The sequence below is a fragment of the Cervus canadensis genome, chromosome 15 (assembly GCF_019320065.1).
Source record: "Cervus canadensis isolate Bull #8, Minnesota chromosome 15, ASM1932006v1, whole genome shotgun sequence".
In the NCBI taxonomy this organism is placed as follows: Eukaryota; Metazoa; Chordata; class Mammalia; order Artiodactyla; family Cervidae; genus Cervus; species Cervus canadensis.
The window spans coordinates 66123834-66151239 of NC_057400.1; positions in this window are offsets into that span (position 1 = coordinate 66123834).

Consider the following 27406-nt stretch of genomic DNA (forward strand, 5'->3'; position numbering starts at 1 on the left):
CCTCACGGTTAGGTTGCCCTCTGAGATTTGAAAACTTCCCCCAGACCCACCAGTGAGAGGGTTTCTTGGTGTTTGGAAACTTACTCTATTAAGACTCCCTTCCCAGGATGGATCTCTGTCCCTAATTCTTTTGTCTCTCTTTTATCTTTTATATTTTGTCCTACCTCCTTTCAAAGACAATGGGCTGCTTTTCTGGGTGCCTGATGTCCCCTGCCAGTGTTCAGAAGTTGTTTTGTGGAATTTGCTCAGCTTTCAAATGTTCTTTAGATGAATTTGTGGGGGATAAAATTGTCTCCCCCTCCTATCCCTCCACCATCTTAGCTCTACCCTGGTTGGGAGAATTTTGAGCATTACTTTACTAGCATGTGAGACAAGTACAGTTGTGACATAGTTTAAGCATTCTTTGTCATTGCCTTTGTTCAGAGTTGAAATGAACACTGACCTTTTCCAGTCGTTTGGCCACTGCTGAGTTTTCCAAATTCGTTGTCACATTGAGTGCATCACTTTCACAGCATCATCTTTAGGATTTGAAATAGCTCAACTGGAATTCCATCACCTCCACTAGCATTGTTCATAGTGGTGCTTTCTAAGGCCCACTTGACTTTGCATTCCAGGATGTCTGGCTCTAGGTGAGTGATCACACCATCGTGGTTACCTGGGTAATTAAGATCTTTTTTGTATAATTCTTCTGGTATTCTTGCCACCTCTTTTTAATATCATCTGCTTCTGTTAGGTCCATACCATTTCTGTCCTTTATTGTGCCCAACGTTGCATGAAATATTCCCTTGGTATCTCTAATTTTCTTGAAGAGATTTCCAGTCTTTCCATTCTATTGTTTTCCTCTATTTCTTTGCATTGATCTCCAAGGAAGGCTTTCTTATCTCTCCATGCTAGTCTTTGGAACTCTGCATTCAAATGGGTATATCTTTCTTTTTCCCATTTGAGATTTGCTTCTCTTCTTTTCTCAGCTATTTACAAATAGCTCATTGGACAACCATTTTGCTTTTTTACATTTCTTTTACTTGGGGATGGTCTAGATCTGTGCATTCTGTACAATGTCATGAACCTCTGTCCATAGTTCTTCATGCACTCAGTCTATCACATGTAATCCCTTGAATTCATTTGTCACTTCCACTGTATAATTATAAGGGATTTGATTTAGGTCATACCTGAATGGTCTAGTGGTTTTCTCCACTTTCCTTGATTTCAGTCTGAATTTGTCAATAAAGACCATGATCTGAACCACAGTCAGCTCCTGGTCTTGTTTTTGCTGACTGTATAGAGCTTCTCCATCTTTGGTTCTGAAAAATAAAATCAATCTGATTTCATATTGACTATCTGGTGATGTCCATGTGTAGAGTCTTCACTTGTGTTGTTGGAAGAGGGTGTTTGCTACAACCAGTGCATTCTCTTGGCAAAATTCTGTCAGCCTTTGCCTTGCTTCATTCTGTACTCCAAAGCCAAATTTGTCTGTTTACTCCAGGTATCTCTTGACTTCCTACTTTTGCATTCCAGTCCCGTATAATGAAAAGGACATCTTTGTCTGGTGTTAGTTCTAGAAGGTCTTATAGGTCTTCATAGAACCGTTCAACTTCAGCTTCTTCAGCACTAGTGGTTGGAAAATAGATTTGGATTACTGTGATATTGCATGGTTTGCCTTTGAAATGAACAGAGATCATTCTTTCGTTTTTGAGATTGCATCCAAGTACTGCATTTCAGACCTTTTTTTTTTTTTACTATGAGAGCTACTCCATTTCCTCTAAGGGATTCTGGCCCACTATAGTAGATATAATGGTCATCTGAACTGAATTCACCCATTCCAGTTCATTTTAGTTTGCTGATTCCTAAAATGTCAGTATTCACTGTTGCAATCTCCTGTTTGACACTTCCAATTTGCCTTGATTCATGGACCTAACATTCCAAGTTCCTATGCAATATTGCTCTTTACAGCATTAGATTTTACTTCCAATCACCAGTCACATCCACAGCTGAGTGTTGTTTTTGCTTTTGCCCCATCTCTTCATTCTTTCTGGAGTTATTTCTCCACTGGTCTCCAGAAGCACGGTAGGCACTGAAAGGGCATCAGAGAGCAGACAGACTGAAACTATAATAACAAATGAATAAACAATTTGACCACATGGATCACAGCCTTGTCTAATTCAGTGAAACTAGTTAGTGGGGCCACCCAAGATGGACGGGTCATGGTAGAGAGGTCTGACAGAATGCCACATTACGGAATGGCAAACCACTTCAGTATTCTTAACTTGAGAACCCAGTGAACAGTAGGAAAAGGCAAAAAGATAGGACACTGAAAGATGACCTCCCCAGGTCTGTAGGTGTCCAAAACGCTACTGGAGATCAGTGGAGAAATAACTCCAGAAAGAATGAAGGGATGGAGCCAAAGCAAAAACAACACCCAGTTTGGATGGGACTGTTGATAGCAGCAAGGTTTGATGCTGTAAAGAGCAATATTGCGTAGGAACCTGGAATGTTAGGTCCATGAATCAAGGCAAATTGGAAGTGGTCAAACAGGAGATGACAAGAGAATGTCAACATTCTAGGAATCAGCGAACTAAGATGGACTGGAATGGGTGAATTTAATTCAGATGACCATTATATCTACTACTGTGGGCAGGAATCCCTTAGAAGAAATGGAGTACCCATCCTAGTCAACAAAAGAGTCCAAAATGCAGTACTTGGATGTGGTCTCAAAAACAACAGAATGATCTCTGTTCGTTTCCAAGGCAAACTATTCAATATCAGGGTAATCCAAGTCTATGTCCCGACCAGTAGTGCTGAAGGAGCTGAAGTTGAACAGTTCTATCAAGACCTACACGACATTCTAGAACTAAAAACAAAGATGTCCTTTTCATTATATGGGACTGGAATGCAAAAGTAGGAAGTCAAGAACTCCTGGAGTAACATACAAACTTGGCCTTGAGATGCAGAATGAAGCAGGGCAAAGGCTAATAGAGTTCTGCAAGAGAACGCACTGGTCATAGCAAACACCCTCTTCCAACAACACAAGAGAAGACTCTGCACATGGACATCACCAGATGGTCAACACCGAAATCAGATTGATTATATTCTTTGCAGACAAAGATAGAGAGGCTCTATACAGTCAGCAAAAAAAAAAAAAAGGCCAGCTGACTATGGCTCAGATCATGAACTCCTTATTGCCAAATTCAGACTGAAATTGAAGAAAGTGGAGAAAACCACTAGATCATTCAGGTATAACCTAAATCAAATCCCTTATGACAATACAGTGGAAGTGAGAAATAGATTTAAGGGACTAGAACTGACAGACAAAGTGCCTGATGACCTATGGATGGAGGTTCATGACATTGTACAGGAGACAAGAATCCAGACCAACCCCAAGAAAAAGAAATGCAAAAAAGCAAAATGACTGTCTGAGGCGGCCTTACATATAGCTGTGAAAAGAAGCTAAGCAAAAAAAAAAGGAGAAAAAGAAATATATACCCATTTGAATGCAGAGTTCCAAAGAATAGCAAGGAGAGATAAAAAAGCCTCCCTCAGCTATCAATATAAAGAAATAAAGGAAAACAACAGAATGGGAAAGACTGGAGATCTCTTCAAGAAAGTTAGAGATACCAAGGGAACATTTCATGCAACAATGGGCTCAATAAATGACAGAAATGGTAGGGACCTAACAGAAGCAGAAAATATTAAGAAGAGGTGGCAAGAACACACAGAAGAACTGTACAAAAAAAAGATCTTCATGACCCAGATAATCACGATGGTGTGATCACTTACCTAGAGCCAGACATTCTGGAATGTGAAGTCAAGTGGGCCTTAGAAAGCATCACTGTGAACAAAGCTAGTGGAGGTGATGGAATTTCAGTTGAGCTATTTCAAATCCTAAAACATGATGCTGTGAAAGTGCTGCACTCAATATGTCAGCAAATTTGGAAAACTCAGCAGTGGCCACAGTCCTGGAAAAGGTCAGTTTTCATTCCAATCCAATCCCAAAGAAAGGCAATACCAAAGAATGCTCAAACTACCCCACAACTGCACTCATCTCACACACCAGTAAAGTGACGCTTAAAATTCTCCAAGCCAGGCTTCAGCAATATGTGAACCGTGAACTTCCAGATGTTGAAGCTGGTTTTAGAAAAGGCAGAGGATGGGGATAGGGACCACATGTACGTCCATGGCTGATTCATGTCAATGTATGGCAAAAACCACTACAATAATTAGCCTCCAACTAATAAAAATAAATGAAAAAAAGAAAAAGAAAAGGCAGAGGAACCAGAGATCAAATTGCCAAGGTCTGCTGGATCATCAAAAAGCAACAGAGTTCCAGAAAAACGTCTATTTCTGCTTTATTGACTATGCCAAAGCCTTTGACTGTGTGGATCACAATCAACTGTGGAAAATTCTGAAAGAGATGGGAATACCAGACCACCTGACCTGTCTCTTGAGAAATCTGTATGCAGGTCAGGAAACAACAGTTCGAACTGTACATGGAACAACAGACTGGTTCCAAATAGGAAAAGGAGTAAGTCAAGGCTTTATATTGTCACCCTGCTTATTTAACTTATATGCAGAGTACATCATGAGAAACGCTCGGCTGGATGAAGCACAAGCTGGAATCAAGATTGTGGGGAGAAATATCAGTAACCTCAGATATGCAGATGACACCACCCTTATGGCAGAAAGTGAAGAAGAACTAAAGAGCCTCTTGATGAAAGTGAAAGAGGAGAATGAAAAAGTTGGCTTAAAGCTCAACATTCAGAAAACTAAGATCATGGCATCCGGTCCCATCACTTCATGTCAAATATATGGGGAAACAGTGGCTGATTTTATTTTTCTGGGCTCCAAAATCACTGCAGATGGTGATTGCAGCCATGAAATTCAAAAACTCTTTGGAAGAAAAGTTATGACCAACTTAAACAGCATATTAAAAAGCAGAGACATTACTTTGCCGACAAAGGTCTGTCTAGTAAAGGCAATAGTTTTTCCAGTGGTCATGTATGGATATGAGAGTTGGAGTATAAAGAAAGCTGAGCACCGAAGAATTTATGCTTTTGAACTGTGGTGTTGGAGAAGACTCTGGAGAGTCCCTTGGACTGCAAGGAGATCCAACCAGTCCATCCTAAAGGAGATCAGTCCTGGGTGTTCATTGGTAGGACTGATGTTGAAGCAGAAAGTCCAGTACTTTGGCCACCTGAGCGAAGAACTGACGCATTGGAAAAGACCCTGATGCTGGGAAAGATTGAAGGCAGGAGAAGGAGGGGATGACAGAGGATGAGATGGTTGGATGGCATCAGCAACTCAATGGACATGGGTTTGGGTGAACTCCAGGTACTAGTGATGGACAGGGAGGTCTGACATGCTGCAGTTCATGGAGTCGCAGATTATCAGACATGACTGAGCCACTGAACTGGACTTATTTGAACTGAAGACCTGGGGAGTTCATCTTTCAGTGTGCTATGTTTTTGTGTTTTCATACTGTTCATAGGGTTCTTAAGGCAAGAATACTGAAGTGGTTTGCCATTCCCTACTCCAGTGGACCATGTGACAAAATGTGGACAAACCTAGGCAGCATATTAAAAAGTAGACCTTACTTTGTTGACCAAGTTCTGTCTGGTCAAATCTATGGTTTTTCCAGTAGTCATGTATGGATTTGAAAGTTGGACTGTAAAGAAAGCTGAGTGCCTAAGAATTGATGCTTTTGAACTGTGCTATTGGAGAAGACTCTTGAGAGTCCCTTGGATTGCAAGATCAAACCAGTCAATCCTAAAACAAATCAATCCTGAATATTCATTGGAAGGACTGATACTGAAGCTGAAGCTCCAATAAGTTGATCACCTGATGTGAAGAACTGATGACACATTGGAAAAGACTCTGATGCTGGGAAAGATTGACGGCAGGAGGAGAAGCAGATGACAGAGGATGAGTTGGTTGGTTGGCATCACCAACTCAATGGACATGAGTTTAAGCAAGCTCTGGGAGTTGTTTACAGTGGGAAAGACTGGTATGCTTCAGTTCATGGTTTCTCCAAGCGTCAGACATGACTGAGCAACTGAACTGAACTAACAGATAGTAAAAACAGATATATCTTTGAAATCTAGGATGAATATATATATGTAAAAATAAAGATTTCTTGAACATAGTGAGGAAAGTATATGCAATGTATATCTAATATACATTTTGTACATATTTTTTGGTTGGTGACATTTGAAAGAACAAAAGTGGAAGCCCGAAGAGCTAGTCCCTGCCCAAGTTAGACAACTGCATATGAAGGACAAGGGCAGAATACATTTGAAAATTTATCATGCAACAAAAGTTTTTTCAAGATGTCTTTCAAACTAGTGTTAATTATTTTATACCACTTTATGTAATATAGAGTTTTAAAATAATTAGTTTTCTGTATATTTTGAGACAACATAAAATGAGTTAAATGGCTTTACTTCATGTGAATAATATCTATAATTATCAAGACTGATCATATTTCCACAGCCTCTCTTTCCTATTTCCTTTATGGATGCATACTTAATCTTGAAGATCATTGATCTGCCTCTCTGTCTTTATTGTCTTCCATTTGCATTATTATAGAAATTAAATGAAAAAAGTATCAGGTAATAAGACATATTAAGTTCAGTATGCCTTAGGACACAACATTAAGCACAGCCTCTGCTATTACTTTAGAAATGAATACTAAATTAACAATGTTACTTTGGTAGGAAGATGAGCATTTTCTAATAGGCTTGTCATAAAATGAGAAATAATTATGCTGACCTCATAAGATGTCTGTGGAGGATAGCTAATATACTACTAAAACTCTATTCAAATATAAAGCTCTTTAAGACTTTATTATAATCAGGATTATTGTTTAAAACTGTAAAAGTTAATATGAGTTCTTAACAAAATTAGCACTGAAAAAAATAGATAATCTAACTGTACATTATTTGGTTTCTCAAATAATGACCTTGCTCACTTGATAAAAAATCTCAGACCACACTCGCTCTATGAGACTAGTCATAAATAGATGTAATGTCAGAGTCTGGATCAACAAAACAACTGTAGTAATTATCATTATTTCACCATCATCATTACTTTTGAAAAAATTTGAACAATTAAGTATTAAAAATACCAGACATTTAGAATATCAAAAATTCTATGACTGAAAATGTGTATTGACCTTAAAGAATGTAATTAGGATGGCTCTTCCAACCTCAGGAGGCTTGTCAACATCTTATTTTGTCCACTGAACTGTAAGAGTAAGAAAGAGATCATTAATCAAATATTTGTCATGGATATGTATGTAAAAATGATAAATATATGTGCAGGGAAATTTCAAATGGATGTTCAGGTAAGATTTAGATGACACATGTGGAGAAAACCCTGAAGCTGTATTGAACATTTTAGACCTTCAAAGGATGACCTTTAAAAAGATAGTCCCCATATAGTTTTTAGAGGACATAAATTCAAGCATTAAAATTTAGTCATGTTTAGTACTCATAAAACTAAACCATAGATTCCAGATATGAGTATGTTAATCAAAGATATAGGTAGAAAACTTATACAATCTGTTCAATAAAGAACATGGCAATGCCTTAAATTTCTGACATTATCATTTTCTTCAAATTTTTTATTTTGGATAACCCTGATCCCTGAAATTAAACCATTTTTATTTCAATTTTTCTGAGTACTTCCATTTTGTAAAATCCAGTGTCCATTTCTTTTTACCACCTCTATCAGTCTGGGATACAACCTCTGTGTCTCTGTCAGTTATACCTAGGCATACTATCAGTGAAACAGAAGCAGATGATTATTAGCTAGCTCTAGAATTTTCCCTGGAGTGCCCCCTTACTGTGGTCTACCATCAATGACACTTTGTTTTATTTTGTTTCTTGTTTTTCATATTACCCATTTGAATGTGGTTTCATTTGGGGAGTTTAACACCACAACTACAGTAAAATGTACTTTCTTTACACTTTCTTCTTGATTCTCTACATTACCTCCAAAATGCATGCTTCACTATCAAACATTTCCAAAAACTAGATTCTATATTTATGACTTAAAACAATGACTGCCACCTGTACTTAAAAGTAAAACTACCTTTATTCCTTTTTTGGTGTTAAAGAATATGCTCAAACAAATACACACACATAGTGGTGAGTGCATGTATGTTTGTTTGTGTATATGTTTGGGAGGGTGGGGCATTACTAAAACTCTTCAGATGAGAATATTTCAAAGCTAAGGCTATTATCATCATCAAATAACCCAGCATTTCTGTAAGAATGGATCATGGCATGCAGCTGAAAGGTAATGACATTGTAGTCCTATGATGCTTAGTTTCCAAATTTGGGAATGTTAACTGGGACAAGATTTCCTTTCTATCAAGATCAAAACGTATCTCCCAATTCTGGAAATGAGTGACATTTGGAAGTGATTTGGCAGGTACTCTGGCAGCATGGACTATTTGACAACAGCAGCTCTGAGAGCAGAAGCAAAACAGCTAAGCAAAAAAGTAGACAGAAGCAGCAGGGAGACCCAGAGTAGCCTCAGGGGAGGCTCTGGGTCTCAAGTGAAAAGACACAGCAGAGACTAGCATCTCTAAGGGAACACGATGTGTTCTACTGGCCAAACTGCCGTCTCTCTATTAACAGGTAACAAAGCCTTTAAGGCGCTAGAGCTTTGCTGAGAAAGTGAAAAGTGAAGGAACCAGATGAACACCAACACTGAAGAAAGGAATAATTCTCAGTCATGACTAACCATTAGAATCTTATTCAAAATAAAACTCCAGGGTCCATGTCCAAAAGAGTCTGCTTCATTAGCGCTTAGGAAGCCAGGAGCAAACTATACAGGAACTTATAAACCAAGATAATTTGGATTTTACTCAGAGAGCAAGAGGAAGCTATTTCAAGCACTTGAAGCAAAGAAGGAACATAATTCCATTTATATTTGTAAAATGGCATGCTGGTTATTTTGTAGAAAAGAATTTGTGAAAGAGACCAATATAAAAGCTACTGCTGGAGTCTAGGAGACAGATGATTATGGCTGGAGCTGGGGTAGTGTCAACAAGGTGAAAGTTTACCAATGGATTTCAAAATTACTTGTCTAGAAAAGGAAGTATTTTATGATAGGTTAAAATATGAGGATTAGGAAAGGAATCAATGAAAGATAACTCCTAAACTTAAAAGAATTAGCCTACGTTTAAATATCCTAAACAACCCAAACTATCATTGTCCCTATTAAAATTATGAATGAAGCAGTCAAGTTCCAAGATCATGGCTTAACTTGTCATCTTGGCCCTGGGAACACTGGGGGCTTCTTAAATTATGAGAATTAAGTTTATTTTAAAGTATAAGGAATACTGGTGTAGTACAGAGTACTATATTCAATATCCTATGATAAACCATAATGGGAAAGAATATATTAAAAAGAATACATAGATACATATCACTGAATCACTTCACTGTAGAGCAGTAATTAGGACAACATTGTAAATTAACTACACATCAAAAATCAAATTTTTAGATAATAAAAATCAAATCTATTTGAAAAGCAAAGAAAGGTATAATGAGTAGCTACTTATGCAGTATAATTTGGGGGATATCACATGATTACCTTCTCCGAACTAGTAAGATAGCACTGTAAGAAATATCCATCACATGTGAGTTCTCACCAGCAGATCATCTAGGTCTCACTCAGTTGTTATTGACTTTGAACAATATAACTGAGCTAAGAGAAGGCAGGTGACCTCTGAAACTGGGAAAAACAAGGAAGCAGATTCTCTCCGTGAGCATGTAGAAAGGAACTATCCACAACTTGCCCAGCAGGTTCCCTTTTGGATGCATCCTATAGAACTGTGAGATAATTGATTTATTGTAGCAACAAAAGAAAACTAATAAATTTTCTACTGAAAAAAAAATGCAAAAAAAAAGACAAAAGAAAAACAAATGTCTATCATAGAGAAAATAATAGCTCATTCAAACCAAAGTTATTGAGCATGAAATATGTACTGGGGAAAATATATGTTATCTTTAAAAGATTAAAAATACATGTCACTTTCAAAAGGGAAGAGGCTGGAAAGCATCCATAGTGTCTTCCTTTACTGCAGTATTCCCCAAGGTCTTGTCTGCAACATGTTAATACATTGCATAATTAAGATTATCAAATAAGTTTAAAGTAATTTAATAAGTTTCTTTACTATGGACTTTTTAGTGTTTTCCTGTGTTAATGTGCTATTCCAAAGAATAGCAAGGAGAGATAAGAAAGCCTTCCTCAGTGATCAATGCAAAGAAATAGAGGAAAACAATAGACTGGGAAATACTAGAAATATCTTCAAGAAAATTAGAGATACCAAGGGAACATTTCATGGAAAATGGGCTCAAAAAAAGGCAGAAATGGTAGGGACCTAACAGAAACAGAAGATAATAGGAAGGGGTGGCAAAAACACACGAAGAACTGTACAAAAAAAGATCTTCATGACCCAGATAATCACAGATGGTGTGATCACTCATCTAGAGCCAGACATCCTGGAATGTGAAGTCAAGTGGGCCTTGGGAAGCATCACCACATACAAAGCTGGTGGAGGTAATGCAATTCCAGTTGAGCTATTTCAAATCCTGAAAGATGACATTGTAAAAGTGCTGCACTCAATATGTCAGCATATTTGGAAAACTCATCAGTTGCTATAGGACTTGAAAAGACCAGTTTTCACCCCAATCCAAAAGAAGGCAATACCAAAAGGTGCTAAAACCACCTCACAATTGCACTCATCTCACACACTAGTAAAGTAATGCTAAAAATTCTCCAAGCCAGGCTTCAACAATGTGTGAAACATGAACTTCCAGATGTTGAAGCTGGTTTTAGAAAAGGCAGAGGAACCAGAGATCAAATTGCCAATATCTGCTGGATCATCAAAAAAGCAAGAGAGTTCCAGAAAAACATCTATTTCTGCTTTATTGACTACGCCAAAGCCTTTGACTGTGTGGATCACAATCAACTGTGGAAAATTCTGAAAGAGATGTGAATACCAGACCACCTGACCTGCCTCTTGAGAAACCTGTATGCAGGTCAGGAAACAACAGTTCAAACTGGACATAGAACAACAGACTGGTTCCAAATAGGAAAAAGAGTATGTCAAGAGTGTATAATGTCGCTCTGCTTATTTAACTTATATGCAGAGTACATCATGAGAAATGCTGGGCTGAAAAAGCACAAGCTGGAATCAAGATTGCCAGGAGAAATATCAATAACCTCTGATATGCATATGACACCACCTTCATGGCAGAAAGTGAAGAAGAACTAAAGAATCTCTTGATAAAAGTGAAAGAGGAGAGTAAAAAGTTGGCTTAAAGCTCAACATTCAGAAAACTAAGATCATGACACTCAGTCCCATCACTTCATGGCAAACAGATGGGTAAACAGTGGAATCAGTGGCTGACTTTATTTTTGGGGCCTCAAAAATCACAGCAGATTGTATTGCAGCCATGAAATTCAAAGACGCTTACTCCTTGGAAGAAAAGTTATGACCAACTTAAACAGCATATTAAAAAGCAGAGACATTACTTTGTCAACAAAGGTCCTACTAGTTAAGGCTATAGTTTTTCCAGTGGTCATGTATGGATGTGAGAGTTGGAGTATAAAGAAAGCTGAGCACCAAAGAACTGATGCTTTCGAACTGTGGTATTGGAGACGACTCCTAAGAGTCCCTTGGACTACAAGGAGATCCAACCAGTCCATCCTGAAGGAAATCAGTCCTGGTGGTTCATTGGAAGGACTGATGTTGAAGCTGAAACTCCAATACTTTGGCCACCTGATACAAAGAGTTGATTCATTGGAAAAGGCCCTGACGCTGGGAAAGATTGAGGGCAGGAGGAGAAGGGGCCAACAGAGGATGACACGGTTGGATGTCATCACCTACTCAATGGAAATGGGTTTGGGTGGACTCCAGGAGTTGGTGATGGACAGGGAGGCCTGGCGTGCTGCGGTTCATGGGGTCACAAAGAATCGGACACTACTGAACAACTGAACTGAATTGTGTTAATGTGCATGGGGATCTTGAAGAGGTATGTAACGTTTTCCAAAGTTATTAAAAAATTATTATGTTATTTAGTTAGAATAGGAAAAAGAAGTCCAAAATGGTAGTGGCTAAAAGACAAAGAAAGGAAAAGCACACAAAATGGAACAAAAGAAAATCCGAGGACAGGAGTGAGAATCTCAGGTGAAACAAACAGCCCTCATGACTAGCCCAATTTACATAGGGTAGGCTCAGGCGGAGGAGAAAAATCATATAAAAAGAGCAGCTAATATAGTTTCAATGCAATCCCTATCAAGTTACCAACAGTATTTTTCACAGAACTAGGACAAATAACTTCACAACTTGCATGGAAATACAAAAAACCTGGAGGAACCAAAGCAATCTTGAGAAAGAAGTATGGAATGGAGGAATCAACCTGCCTGACTTCTGGTTCTACTACAAAGCCACAGTCATCAAGACAGTATGGCACTGGCACAAAGACAGAAATATAGATGAATGGAACAAAATAGAAAGCCCAGAGATAAATCCATGTACCTATGGACAACTTATCTTTGACAAAGGAGGCAAGAATATACAATGGAGAAAAGACAATCTCTTTAACAAGTGATGCTGGGAAAACTTGTCAACCACTTGTAAAAGAATGAAACTAGAACACTTCCTAACACCATACACAAAAAGAAACTCAAAATGGATTAAAGATCTAAATGTAAGACCAGAAACTATAAAACTCCTAGAGGAGAACATAGGCAAAACACTCTCCGACATAAATCACAGCAGGATCCTCTATGACCCACCTCCCAGAATATTGGAAATAAAAGCAAAAATAAACAAATGGGACCTAATGAAACTTAAAAGCTTTTGCACAACAAAGGAAACTTTAAGCAAGGTGAAAAGACAGCCCTCAGATTGGGAGAAAATAATAGCAAACGAAGCAACAGACAAAGGATTAATCTCAAAAATATACAAGCAACTCCTGCAGCTCAATTCCAGAAAAATAAATGACCCAATCAAAAAATGGGCCAAAGAACTAAACAGACATTTCTCCAAAGAAGACATACAGATGGCTAACAAACACATGAAAAGATGCTCAACATCACTCATTATCAGAGAAATGCAAATCAAAACCACAATGAGGTACCATTTCATGCCAGTCAGAATGGCTGCTATCCAAAAGTCTACAAGCAATAAATGCTGGAGAGGGTGTGGAGAAAAGGGAACCCTCTTACACTGTTGGTGGGAATGCAAACTAGTACAGCCGCTATGGAAAACAGTGTGGAGATTCCTTAAAAAACGAAATAGAACTGCCATATGACCCAGCAATCCCACTGCTGAACATACACAGCTAGGAAACCAGAAGTGAAAGAGACACGTGAACCCCAATGTTCATCGCAGCACCGTTTATAATAGCCAGGACATGGAAGCAACCTAGATGCCCATCAGCAGACATGGATAAGGAAGCTGTGGTACATACACACAATGGAATATTACTCAGCCATTAAAAGGAATTCATTTGAATCCATTCTAGAGAGGTGAATGAAACTGGAGCCCATTATACAGAGTGAAGTAAGCCAGTCAGAAAAACACCAGTACAGTAAACTAATGCATATATATGGAATTTAGAAAGATGGTAACGATAACCCTTATGCAAGACAGAAAAAGAGACACAGATGTATAGAACAGACTTTTGGACTCTGTGGGAGAAGGCGAGGGTGGGATGATCTGAGAGAATAGCATTGAAACATGTATATTATCAATTGTGAAACAGATCGCCAGTCCAGGTTGGATGCATGAGACAGGGTGCCCAGGGCTGGTGCACTGGGATGACCCAGAGGGATGGGATGGGGAGGGAGGCGGGAGGAGGGTTCAGGATGGGGAACACATGTAAATCCATGGCTGATTCATATCAATGTATGGCAAAAACCACTACAGTATTGTAAAGCAATTAGCCTCCAACTAATATAAATAAATGGAAAAAAAAAAAAAGAGGAGCTAAGATCAAACCTCTCTCTTCTTTTGGGTCAGCTAGCCCTCACACCTCACGGCTATATTTTCCTTTGTCTGCCAAATAAAACTGGGCTGTAACTGAGCTGTAACACTGGTCCACCATTTCAAATTTTTGCTGCAGTGAGACAGAACTGAGGAAATTTCACACTCCCTTGACATTATTTTTGAGATGCATGTCATCCTCTAATGCCAGAAATGTAAGGCTTTCTGAGAGGCAGGAAAGGCCAAAGGGAGACGGGACTCCCTTTTCCAAAGGGAGAAGCAACATTGACCAATGTTGATTTCCTTTGAGATAATTTTTTGTCTTTATCAGTCTTTTTGGTTCTTATTCATTTAAGGTCAGTCTTGTCTCCAGGGACTAAAAGCATCACATTGTATTTCTCATTTGTCCCCATTTTGACTCCCTTTAGGCTCTCTCTTCCACTTAAATGGTGAGGTGAGACAGGCAAGGCTGTGACCCCACCTTGGAGGCACCCTTGACTAATAAGAGCTAGCAAGCTAGGCTCTTGGTTTTGGAGAAAATGATTTGACATTTTGTTCTAGTTCTTATGGTCATTTGCTTGTTTTCTGTCAACTAAATTGACTTTTGTCATTAGAGGATAGGATTAATGGTTTTGAGGACAATATGTCATTTACCTTCTTGAACCTAGTGTTAATCGCTCAGTAATATCTGATTCTTTGTGACCCCATGGACTGTAGACTTCCAGGCTCCTCTGTCCATGGAATTCTCCAGGCAAGAATATTGGAATGGGTAGCCATTCCCTTCTCCGGGGGATCTTCCTGACCCAGAGATCAAACCTGGGTCTCCCGCATTGCAGGCAGATTCTTTACTCTGAGCCACCAGGGAAGCCCCAAGAACACTAAAGTGGGTAGCTATTCCCTTCTCCAGGGGATCTTCCTGACCCAGGGATCAAACTCAGTCCTCTTGCCTTGCAGAAATTAGACCTACCTTTAATGTGACCAGAGTGTTTTTCATGTGATTCTTCCAGCTAACGGGCCTTTGAAAGTCATTTTGATCTTGTAAGTTTGTTAATTAGACCACCAAATCTATGGTACAATTTTCTAAGGTGTTTCATAGGGCAATAGAAGACAAATTAGGGATATATTATTCGTGGTCTGGGTCACCTATCTCCCTCTTCTCAATCCGTTTTCACATTGATTTCCAGAAAGCACTTCTTGATAAATCAATCTCCTGTTGTCTTTCTATTTCTTATTATTAGCATTGTCCTCATAGTCATCAGATTTCAAAAGTCTTAGACGTTTCCTTCCTTATTTCCAGCCTCTAATTCAATGCCATTTCTTTTAAAAAGTTTCCCTGATTTTCTTAGTTAGAATATGCTGTCCCAGATCATGTGTTGTTTGAGAATGGTCTATATATCTTAACTAGTCAATGAGCTCACTAAGGAAAAGGAGTGGGTTGTTCACCTTAGTGTTTCCAGAAATGCATATAGGAGTCAATGAATGTGGGCAAAAAATAAGGAACAAAGGTGCAAATTATTTTGTTAATTTGCATATGAAAGAAGCCAATGCTAACTTTATAATAATTTTCTGAGCCATTCTTAATGATATTACTCTTTTACCTCAACTATAGCCATCATCTTCTGCAATGAATATCGTTATTAGTCTCTCCAATTTCAATTTATTATATCCCCTTCTGTCTGGCCTATGATACTGTATCATCTGCCTGATTATTTCATCCTTCTATCTGAAAACTCTCCATCATTCCCCAGTGATATAATCCTTGATAATATTCAAACAAAAATAGACACACTCTCAACTTTTCTCTCACTTATTATAAGGATACATATTACCTGGAATGGGATGATCTAGTCTCACTCTTTCTCATGATGTCTTTCTCCCTCCATGAGTCTATTGTCATCTCTAAACTATTTTTCTACCAATCAGATTCCCATTTTAAATGAGACCATTCCCATTAAAATGAGCCCATTTAAATTTTCTGATCATGACCATCATGACCCCTTCAGATTCTTCTCCTAATCATGAAAGTTGTGCTTCTGTCTCCACCACCCATGGCCTAGTCTCACTATATTTCTTAATTCAAGCTCTCTGGCTCAGCTTGATTATTTTCACACATTACTGAACAGTATTTGCATAAAATATTTGTTTTCTGAGAGCATGGCAAGGAGGTAGGGTTTTACGACTAAGGAATACAACCAATAAGAACTACCCTTTAGTAGAGAAAAGGGCAGAGCAGACAATCGGAAAATGGGTTATAGAATGAAAGGCACTGATGTTGGATCTGGTCTGCATGGCCAGCAGTTACAGGCTATATGTCCTTGGAGCAAGCTTCTTAATCTCTTGTTAGCTTAACTTCTTCATTTGTATATTGACAATTCTAACAAGACCAACCTCAGATGAAAGGGAGAGCTGGCTGCAACATGGGTCACCCCACTGATGGCCAAGTTTGGTTTGACATAACTGGCAAGTCAGGGGTCTTCACAACTCCATGTGCACCCTGTGGACCGTGTATACTGGGTACAGGTACAGTAGGTGTACCCATCCCATCTACTCAGTGGAAGAAGACAACCTTCCTGATAGAGGAGGATGATCACACGGTCAAATGCATACCAGGAGCTGCACTCCCTTGCTAGAACCTGCAAACAAGATCTCCAATAAGAACAACCTCATAGCATTCTTGTGAGCATTCAAGGACCATATATATGCATAAAGCACAGAAAAGAACACCTGACCCATGATAAGCACTATAAAGTTTTAAAAGGTTAATTATTATTTAACTCCATCAAGACCCAGCTTACATGAAATTTCTAACCCAAACTTATATTGTACACCTGACTCACTACCATTCCTGGAACAACTAAAGCATAGTTATTAAGTTTTCTCCTCTGGGACTGTTCTCCTTGCATTATACTGAGTGATTCAGTCTATTTCTCTCTCTCATGTCCTTATTTGCTCCTCCCACCTGGGAATAACACATACCAAATACTTGCTTAATTTAACTCTACTTAAAAGGAAATCGTAGGGTGAAATTATGCATTTTGGCAAATATAGTACTTTCTTTCATGGTTCTCAGGAGATGCATTTAATATTAAAGAATATGATTAGATCTTCGTAATTCTTTTTTCCCCCAAATTGCAAAATTGCTCATCTGAAAAGGGGAACTCAGCACCTCATCTGGTCTATTGAGCTCACTCTATGTTGATCTGAAATGCTCTACCTCACTTATTAGACAAAGATAAAGTCAATGTGCACAATTAATACTGGCCAGGTCTGATATTCCAGCTCATCAGTTCCTATTATAAACAATTATCTTATGGAAGACTTGTAGTTGTTTAAACTAGAAGACTAATTGCAATAAAGTGTCCAACTTACTGTTTAAAGGATCAATTACTTCAATATTCAAGTAAAGGAGAGTATTAACTCTAATGTAGTTGTTGAAGTTGTATAAATGTTCATTAAACTTTATGAGATAGTATTCAAGCCTCTTTGTCTCAGGAAATATTTGTCTATGACAAATGCTTAACTTCCTAACCATTCTTTTTTATGAGGGAGAGGTAAAATGGTCAAGAGACACTACAAATTAAATAATGCAAAATAAAAAAAATTAAATAATACAAGATGTTCTATTAGATAAAATTTATTGCATAAGTAACTCCATTTATGTCCAGTAGTGGTCAACATGTAGATTCTGACCACTCACTCTTTTAGAATTCATTGGTACAGCTTGAAAATAAAACATTACCCTCTTCTTTGAATACCCAAATACTGTGAAGGTGTTTCATTGTCCAGAGACCCACTAGGTGTTCAACTATCTCAGATATAGAATTCTACCTTGTTTTCACATTTAATTCAAGACCACATTGGTTTACTTTTGAAATTAATTCTTATACGACAGAAATGAGGATAAATAGGAATTCTGGAAGAAAAAAATAATAATGACAAAGGGAAAACTACCATCTAGTAGAGGATCAGTTCAGTTCAGTCTCTCAGTCGTGACCGACTCTTTGCAGTTTCATGGACTACAGCACGCCAAGCCTCCCTGTCCATCACCAACTCCCAGAGTTTACTCAACCTGATGTCCACTGAGTAGGTGATGCCATCCAACCATCTCATCCTCTGTCGTCCCCTTCTCCTCATGCTTTCAACCTTTCCCAGCATCAAGGTCTTTTCAAATGAGTCAGTTCTTCGCACCAGGTGGCCAAAGTATTGGAGTTTCAGCTTCAGCATCAGTCTTTCTAATGAATATTTAGGACTGATTTTCTTTAGGATGGACTGGTTGGATCTCCTTCAGTATAAAATTATCAATTCTTTGGTGCTCAGCTTTCTTTCTGGTTCAAATCTCAAATCCATCCACGACTACTGGAAAACCCATAACTGACTAGACAGACTTTTGCTGGCAGAGTAATGGCTGTGCTTTTTAATATGTTATCTATTGTTGGTCATAGCTTTTCTTCTAAGGAGCAAGCGTCTTTTAATTTCATGGCTGCAATCAACATCTGCAGTGATTTTGGAGCCCAAGAAAATAAAGTCTGCCACTGTTTCCTTTGTTTCCTCATCAATTTGCCATGAAGTGATGGAACCAGATGCCATGATCATAGTTTTTTGAGTGTTGAGTTTCAAGCCAACTTTTTCACTCTCCTCTTTCACATTCATCAAGAGGCTCTTTAGTTCTTCTTCGCTTTATGCCATAAGGGTAGTGTCATCTGCATATCTGAGGTTATTGATATTTCGCCCAGCAATCTTGATTCCAGCCTGTGCTTCTTCCAGCCTAGCATTTCTCAAGATGTACTCTGTACATACGTTAAATAAGCAGGGTGACAATATACAGCCTTGACGTACTCCTTTTTCCTATTTGGAACCAGTCTGTTGTTCCATGTCAAGTTTGTGAGATTCGAGACATTGTACAGGAGACAGGGATCAAGACCATCCCCAAGAAAAAGAAATGCAAAAAGGCTAGATGGCTGTCTGAGGAAGCCTTACAAATAACTGTGAAAAGAAGAGAAGTGAAAAGCAAAGGAGAAAAGGAAAAATATACCTATTTGAATGCAGAGTTCCAAAGAATAGCAAGGAGAGATAAGAAAGCCTTCCTCAGTGATCAGTGGAAAGAAATACAGGGAAACAATAGAATGGGAAAGACTAGAGATCTCTTCAGGAAAATTAGAGATACCAAGGAAAGATTTCATGCAAAGATGGGTTCAGCAAAGGACAGAAATGGTATGGACCTAACGGAAGCAGAAGATATTAAGAAGACATTGCAAGAATACACAGAAGAACTATGCAAAAAAGATCTTCATGAACCAGATAATCACAATGGTGTGATCACTCACCTAGAGCCAGACATTCTGGAATGTGAAGTCAAGTGGGCCTTAGAAAGCATCACTACAAACAAAACTGGTGGAGGTGATGGAATTCCAGTTGAGCTATTTCAAATCCTAAAAGATGATGCTGTAAAAGTGTGCACTCAGTATGCCAGTAAATTTGGAAAACTCAGCAGTGGCCACAGGACAGGGAAGGGTCAGCTTTCATTCCAATCTGAAAGAAAGGCAATCCCAAAGAATGCTCAAACTACCACACAGTTGCACTCATCTCACACACTAGCAAAATAATGCTAAAAATTCTCCAAGCCAGGCTTCAACAATGTGTGAACCATGAACTTCCAGATGTTGAAGTTGGTTTTAGAAAAGGCAGAGGAACCTGAGATCAAATTGCCAACATCCATTGGATCATCCAAAAAGCAAGAGAATTTCAGAAAAACATCTATTTCTGCTTTATTGACTATGCCAAAGCCTTTGAGTGTGTGGATCACCACAAACTGTGGAAAATTCTTAAAGAGATGGGAATACTGGACCACATGACCTGCCTTTTAGAAATCTGTATGCAGGTCAGAAAGCAACAGTTTGAACTAGACGTGTAACAACAGATTGGTTCCAAATATGAAAAGGAGTACTTCAAGGCTGCCACCCTTATGGCAGAGAAGAACCAAAGAGGCTCTTGATGAATGTGAAAGAGGAGAGTGAAAAAGTTGGCTTAAACTTAAACAGGAAATTAAAAGATGCTTCCTCCTTGGAAGAAAAGTTATGACCAAAACTAGATAGCATATTAAAAAGCCCAGACATTACAAGGTCCATCCAGTCAAGGCTATGTTTTTTCCAGTAATCATGTATGGATGTGAGAGTTGGACTCTAAAGAAAGCTGAGCACAGAAGAACTGATGCTTTTGAACTGTGGTGTTGGAGAAGACTCTTGAGAGTCCCTTGGACTGCAAGGAGTTCCAAGCAGTCCATCCTAAAGGAGATCAGTCCTGAATATTCATTGGAAGGACTGATGCTGAAGCTGAAACTCCAATACTTTGGCCACCTGATGTGATGAGGTGACTCATTTGAAAAGACTGTGATGCTGGGAAAGATTGAAGGTGGGAGGGGGAGGGGATAACCTAGGATGAGATGGTTGGATGGCATCACCGACTCAATGGACATGAGTTTGAGTAAACTCCAAGAGTTGGTGATGGACAGGGAGGCCCAGTGTGCTGCAGTCCATGGTGTTGCAAACTGTTGGACGTGACTGAGTGACTGAACTGTACTGAATCTATGGTGGAGGTAATGAAGATAAAGATGACCTCCTTCCAAAGGTCCCATGCATGCACTGCTACACTCAGTGTCCCCAGCCCTGCAGCAGGCCACCAACCGACCCACGCCTCCGTTGAAGACTCCTGGACACTCACAGGCAAGTCGGTAAGTCTGGGTCAGTCTCTTTTGGGGGTCCCTGCTCCTTTCTCCTGGGTCTTGGTGCACACAAGATTCTATTTGTGCCTTCCAATGGTCTATTTCCCAGTCCCGGCAGCTCTGTTGTCGGGTTAATGGCAGCCTCCTCCAAGAGGGCTTACACCATACCCAGGTCCACTGCACCCAGAGCCCCTGCCTCTGCAGCAGTCCACTGCTGCCCCGTACCTCCACAGGAGACCCTGAAACACAGTTCTGTCTTGGTGTCTGTGGGATGTCTGGGTTCTGGTGTGCACAAGGTTTGTTTGAGCCCTCTGAGCATCTGGTGGGTATGGGGTTTGAGTCTAAAAGTGATTTCACCCCTCCTACTGTCTTGCTGGGGCTTCTTCTTTGTTCTTGGATGTGTGGTAGCTCCTGAGCCCCACGCAGCTGTGGCTCCAGTGCCCACTGTCTTGCTGGGGCTTCTCTGCCCTTGGACGTGGGGTATCTAGTGATTCTTTAAATGTGAAAATGCAATTATCAATTGTTCTAAAACAAAGAGCAAACTCGAACTCTAGTTAAACTAACTGAAAAATGAGAACAGCATAGGGAAACACAACCAACAGCAAGGCTGAAACACAAGGCTGCAGCGGCTCCAAAATGTAGGCTGCACAGGACTTGGCCATTTTCCAGATGGGTGCCCGTTGCTGCCACCATGAGCACAGAGAACATTGCCAATACGTGGCTAGACACTCACTGCCCCACCACCATGCTCCCCACTCTGCCACTGCCATCTCTGGCTGGCTTTACTTCAAATGATCCTCAATTGAAACATATTCACCATAGATTCCTACATTTCAGAGGATCTATTTCATCTGTTGAAAGTTAAATATGATTTTTAACATACTGAGTGAATTACAAATCATTTCTATAGACTATTGTGAATTTTTAAATATTATTGCAGTATTAATACTGTTCAGTGTGTATTTGGGTATATGTGCATGTGTTTATAGTTCTAGGGTTTTTTGTTTTAAATTTTCCTTACTCTCATAATCCCCAGCAAGTTAAAGAACCTAAAGATGATCTGGAGAAAAATGCAACAATGTATAATTACTATTTTATCTTTCAGTAGTGAACACAGTCAAGATAGTTCAAAAAGAAGACAATCAGTAATCGTATAAGTGAAAACTTATACCTCTTAAAAATGATCAACAGAATGGGGGAAGATATGGCTCTTTAAATATGTGAATCATCTTTAAATATGCAAACATGTATGTAACATAAATACATTAATCATGTATAAAGAGCAGTCACATTTGATACACATTTGATGGCTTAAAAAGGAAGCAATGAGATTAATTTTGGAGGTTATTTTGGAGTAATAAGTTATTCATATAAATGAAATATACTTTTGGTGTTTATTTTTTCCAGTAAAGATGAAGAATGTGGATTAATATTTCCTTATGTAAACAAGGAAAAGCATGTCAATTCATAGCTATAGCTGAAAAATCATCTCATAACACAAGGTAGACTGGACTACATAGATAGACAACTGGCAATTTTGTTGTCTACATCACAGTGTCAAGACCTACTGAACTCATTTTACAGGCAGTCATGTGCTGCTAAATGTTTACCAATTAGCTTTCTGGTTGTAATTTCAGCGTTAATGTTGATCTTTTTTTTGTAAGTGAAATAAAGATGTATACCAGAACCTTGGGTGTTTGTCAATGATGTGAATGATTATTTTACTAAATTAGGCTATAGCTTTTGCATGGTGGAAGAATATTCCCTCCTTTTTTATGCTGTTCACATTGAAAAATCCACAAAAACCTCTACCTTTTTAAGTTGAGACTTCATTATTAACATCTGAACCCTTTATATATATGATTGAACAATGCATTCAAATTTGTAATTTCATCAGGGTGTTTCTAGTGAATGTATAGATCTAGTTTAGGCACATATTAAGATATTGATTCAATTTTAACTAATGTTTTGCCAAATAAATTTAAAGAATATAAATGATTATAATTATTTATAGAGATAGTATTTTATAAACTCATTGTTTTTGGTCAGTCACTAAGTCATGTCTGACTCTGTGACCCTGTGGACTGCAGCATGCCAGGCTCCTCTGTCCTCCACTATCTCTTGCAGTTTGCTCAAATTCATGTCTATTGAATGAATTTGTGATGCTATCTAATCATCTAATCCTCTGCACCCCCTTCTCCTTCTACCTTCAACCTTTCCCAACATCAGGTTCTTTTCCAATCAGTCAATTCTTCACATCAAGTGGCCAAAGTGTTGGAACTTCAGCTTCATCATCAGTCCTTCCAATGAATATTCAGGGTTGATTTCCTTTTGGATGGACTGGTTTGAACATCTTGCTTTCCAAAAGACTCTCAAGAATCTTCTCCAGCACCAAAACTTGAAAGCATCAGTTTTTTGGTGCTCAGCCTTCTTTATGGTCCAACTCTCACGTTCATACATGACCACTGGAAAAACCATAGCTTTGACCATACAGACCTTTGTCAACAAAGTGATGTCTCTGATTCTTAATACACTGTCTAGGTCTGTCATAGCTTATACAATTATTTTTCAATAACTAGGTGATGATACTTTGTTAAAATTTATTTTATTAAGTAGTAAGAAAGTAGTATAAAATATGTCACTAAAGTGTGATTCTGGATCTCTTTCTGGTCAGGATCTCTTTGAGATTCTAATAAACACAGAAACATGCATACAATATTTTAAGTTAAATATCTGAGAGTTCAATAATCCCAGGGTTTAAAAATGCACATAAGCACACATATGCACTCAATTTCCATCTGATGCAAACATTTTTTGTTTATTTTTTTGAAAAGCAAAGATAGGCTAAGTTTTTTTCCATAGCCCAAATAGATTCATTCTTGAAATAGAGGAAAAACACCACATTAATAACTAACACAATTTAAAACTTCCTATCTTTTCCCAGCAAATTAAGCCAAAGTATCTAATCAGTCCAATGTGTTTAAATGGAGTGAACTTGATCTAATTATGTGGCTCCTTTCTTCTTAAAGCATGTCTTGGTGGAAGATGTGAATCATTAAAAGTTGTGGTACACCCTGCCAATAGAACCTGGTAATTAAGTTTATACATAAAACACATAAACTCACAAGTTCTATTTTAAACTTCTATTTGATCAGACACCAAAGGTAAGACAAATACTTGAAGTCAAATGATATTTTCAGCATATACACATGTTATGGGAAATTCATTCTTTTAGCACATGTAACATCTTAAATGCTAAAGCAGAGAAAAGTTTTCTTTTAACCTGTAAAAGAAGGCATTCATGCGAAGCAAGAATCATATTAATAGCATTCTCCAAAAGCATAAAATCATTTTTAAAAACCAGGATATTCGTGTATAAGAATAATACAAATATGTCTTCAATTTCTAGGCTATACTCTAAAATAGTGACAAAAAAAGGGAGAAAGCTACTGCTCTGTATAAATGTCAGGATTTTTAACAACCAATATGTGAATATTTTTCCAATTTGGTAGTAATCATCCATCATGTGAATATTCTTAGGACGTAATGTTCTGAATTCCAAGAGAAAGCCAATGAGACAGATAGTGCCTCTCTTTACTGTCATGGAATTTAAGCTATACTCAATTATACATAATGTATGCTCAGATAATTGGTGTTCATAAAAGCAGTCTTGTAGCTGAAGATTTGGGAAGACTAGAATTCTTTCACAGCAGAGTCAGGGAGAGCTTAGTTGCTGGGCCCTCCTGGGGCTGGGCAAGCATACAAACCAAACTATTATTGGGTCGTGAATGTTGCCATGCCTCTGCTGGCTACCCTGACTGGTATCTGCCAATATCCCGATTTTTGTTGTTGGTTCTGAGAGTTATTCTGTATTAATCAAAAATTTCATTTTGGACTTAATTTAGAAGTGCATTCTGTAGATTAAAACCAAACATTTTTACTAATACACATTTATGGGATGAGAAGCCTATGAAAATTTGTGGCCATCCCATGAAAGATAATGATAAAAATATACCATATCAAAATAAACTGTAATACATATCAAGAACAAAAGATAAATGTAAATAAAGGGGGAAAGATGAGAGAAACCGCCTTATAAAATATCCTTGAACGTAATAGACTAAGCAAGATTATTAACTTTTTACAATAAATACAGAAAAATTTTCCAAAATAACTGAAATACTGTTAGAGATTATTTAAGGACAGAGAAACAAAAGATGGGGACCAGTGTGGGGGGAGAGCCAGCATTAAAAGGATATAATTTCAAGCTTGTGGCATTGCTTTGAGACAGGGAAAAAACTCAAAAATGTGAATAAAGAAAACTTAACCTTACTCTTCCTGGGGAAAAAGTTCAGAAAATTGTTTGGATTTAAAAACAGAAAGACAAGGAAAAGAATACATATCCCTTAATGGGAGGGTTATGATGTAGAGAATAAGGACCAGGGACTTACTCTATACTTAAATGGGAAGACAGGTAAACTGCCAAGGGCTCAGAGAAGGTGTGATATGTTCAAATGAGCCTGTACTAGAATACCTTTCACAGTAGAAATTATGGTAGACTTCCAGGACAGAGGTTCAGTGGATGAGAAGAGTACTGAAAGAATATCTTAGGAAGCAACAGTTCTAGAAGTAATTCTAGAAGAAATGACACTGTCTAGAACAGTACTCAAGGTGACATAGGAAGGGTGCCTGAGGGAAGCTATATGAAGTAGCAGAGGGATATTACAACCAAATGTACATGACAACCAAAAGGGAGATGCACTGAAAATCACTTTATGTCTTCATGTGAGCCGTCAGCAGAATGATACCTTTTTGTCCAATTAGTTGGATGTTACACAAGTAGGAAGAAATTTAATATATGTATGGGGAATCTATCTTCATCATGTGTAGCTGAAGTTGACAACAGGTCACACAATCAAATTTGAAGTACAAACAGACGCTATAGAAAACTAGACACAAGATATAAGTGTGAGGTTGAGTGAATGGCTTCATTATATACCCCATCCTCTGTCCACTACAGTGGACATAGTCTTTCTTCTCATAAAGAAATAAGGAAGAAACAATAATCACAATTGAAATCAAAAGAGTAAGGCTCATTAGGCTGGCCATTGGAAGCATGGCTTCCCTTGTAGCTCAGTCGGTAAAGAATCTGCCTGCAGTGCAGGAAACCTGGGTTCAATCCCTGGCTTGGGAAGATCCCTTGGAGAAAGAAAAGGCAACCCACTCCAGTATTCTTGCCTGGAAAATCTCACGGACAGAGGAGTCTGGTGGGCTGCAGTCCCTGGGGTTCCAAAGAGTCAGGCACGACTGAGTGACTAACACTTACTTATTGGAAGCATAAAGACATTATTATTTTATTACTAAAAACTTGAAGTTCAACTTGAAAGCTGAAGAAGGCATTTACTTTTTTTTTCTTTTGATGATACATTTCTGTGAAGTCCCAATATTTTATTTGTCAACTTTAAACTTAATATGTGAAATTCTTGACAGAAGTTCACTGTGCCTCCTGATGAGTATTTTATCTTGATATTTTGTACACAAAGGCAGCCTTGAATATACTCCCAGAAACATCTACTCTTCTCATTGATCGAACTTTTAGCAAAGCTTTAACATAAAGAGAGAAAATTGCATTATATTATACTAAGAAGCCTTCTTAGTAAAACAGATAGGCAGATAATAAGGTAAGGGCATCATCTTCAAAGATTAAAATGAATTGTTAAAAGCAAATGGGCAGTTTTGCATCTGCATTTTTGTGTGTAATTGAAGAGAAACCTACATTTGGGAGTTATAGAAGAAAATATCTAGGAAAATGTCAGAGTAGTGTGAAAAAACCTGAAAGAGAGGTGTTTTATATTGATGTGTCAGTGATGTTCTCTCCTAAAATACTGCAGTAAGTGTGACCTGAAGAATGATTAGGATCAGGCTGAGTAAACAGTGGCCAAAAGAATATTCGAGATAAATAGGACTATATGTGTGAAAGCTTCAGTGAAAAAATTAGCTGGAGGCAAATTGAAAATTTAGAGAGGGTTAGACTGTAACAAGTAAAGAGGGAAAATGGCTTGAGGTGAGTAGTTATGGGTAAGGTCTTTACAAGGATTACGGATTTGAATTGTTAAGGATTTGAATCATACGCTAACTATAAAAAGAAATTATTAAAAGATTTAACACAGAGTTTTTATATGAAATGGTAGAGAGTAAAAATGAAAGCAAGGACACCAGGAAACTGTTTTCTATGGTCCAAGAGAAATGATTACAGCTTAAATTGGGTAGGATAAGAGAAGTAAAAAAAAAAAAACAGGATGGATTAAAGTAAAAGGATTTAATGGGGAATTTCAAGTCAAGAATTCAGGTGAAGGACAAATAATGGAGGCCAGGATTTCTGGACCAAACAAATAAGTGGGGCAGAGGTGGAAAGAGTAAATGTGTATCAGAAATTCAGTATTGAATGTGGACATTTTGAGATGTTATAACACACATGAATGGTAATGTAAGTAAACTGCTGGATATATGAGGATGAAAATGAAAAAAAAAAATCTACTGGAGAAATAAATTTAGGAGCAGGTGCATGAAAGACTTTGAAAGCTTATAGGAAAGGGTAAAGGTGAGAAGTAAAAGCAAAGATAAGGATGCCAAGGACTGAGCCTCAGCATCATAGGAGAGTGGCTATGAAAGTTCAGATTGGTAGG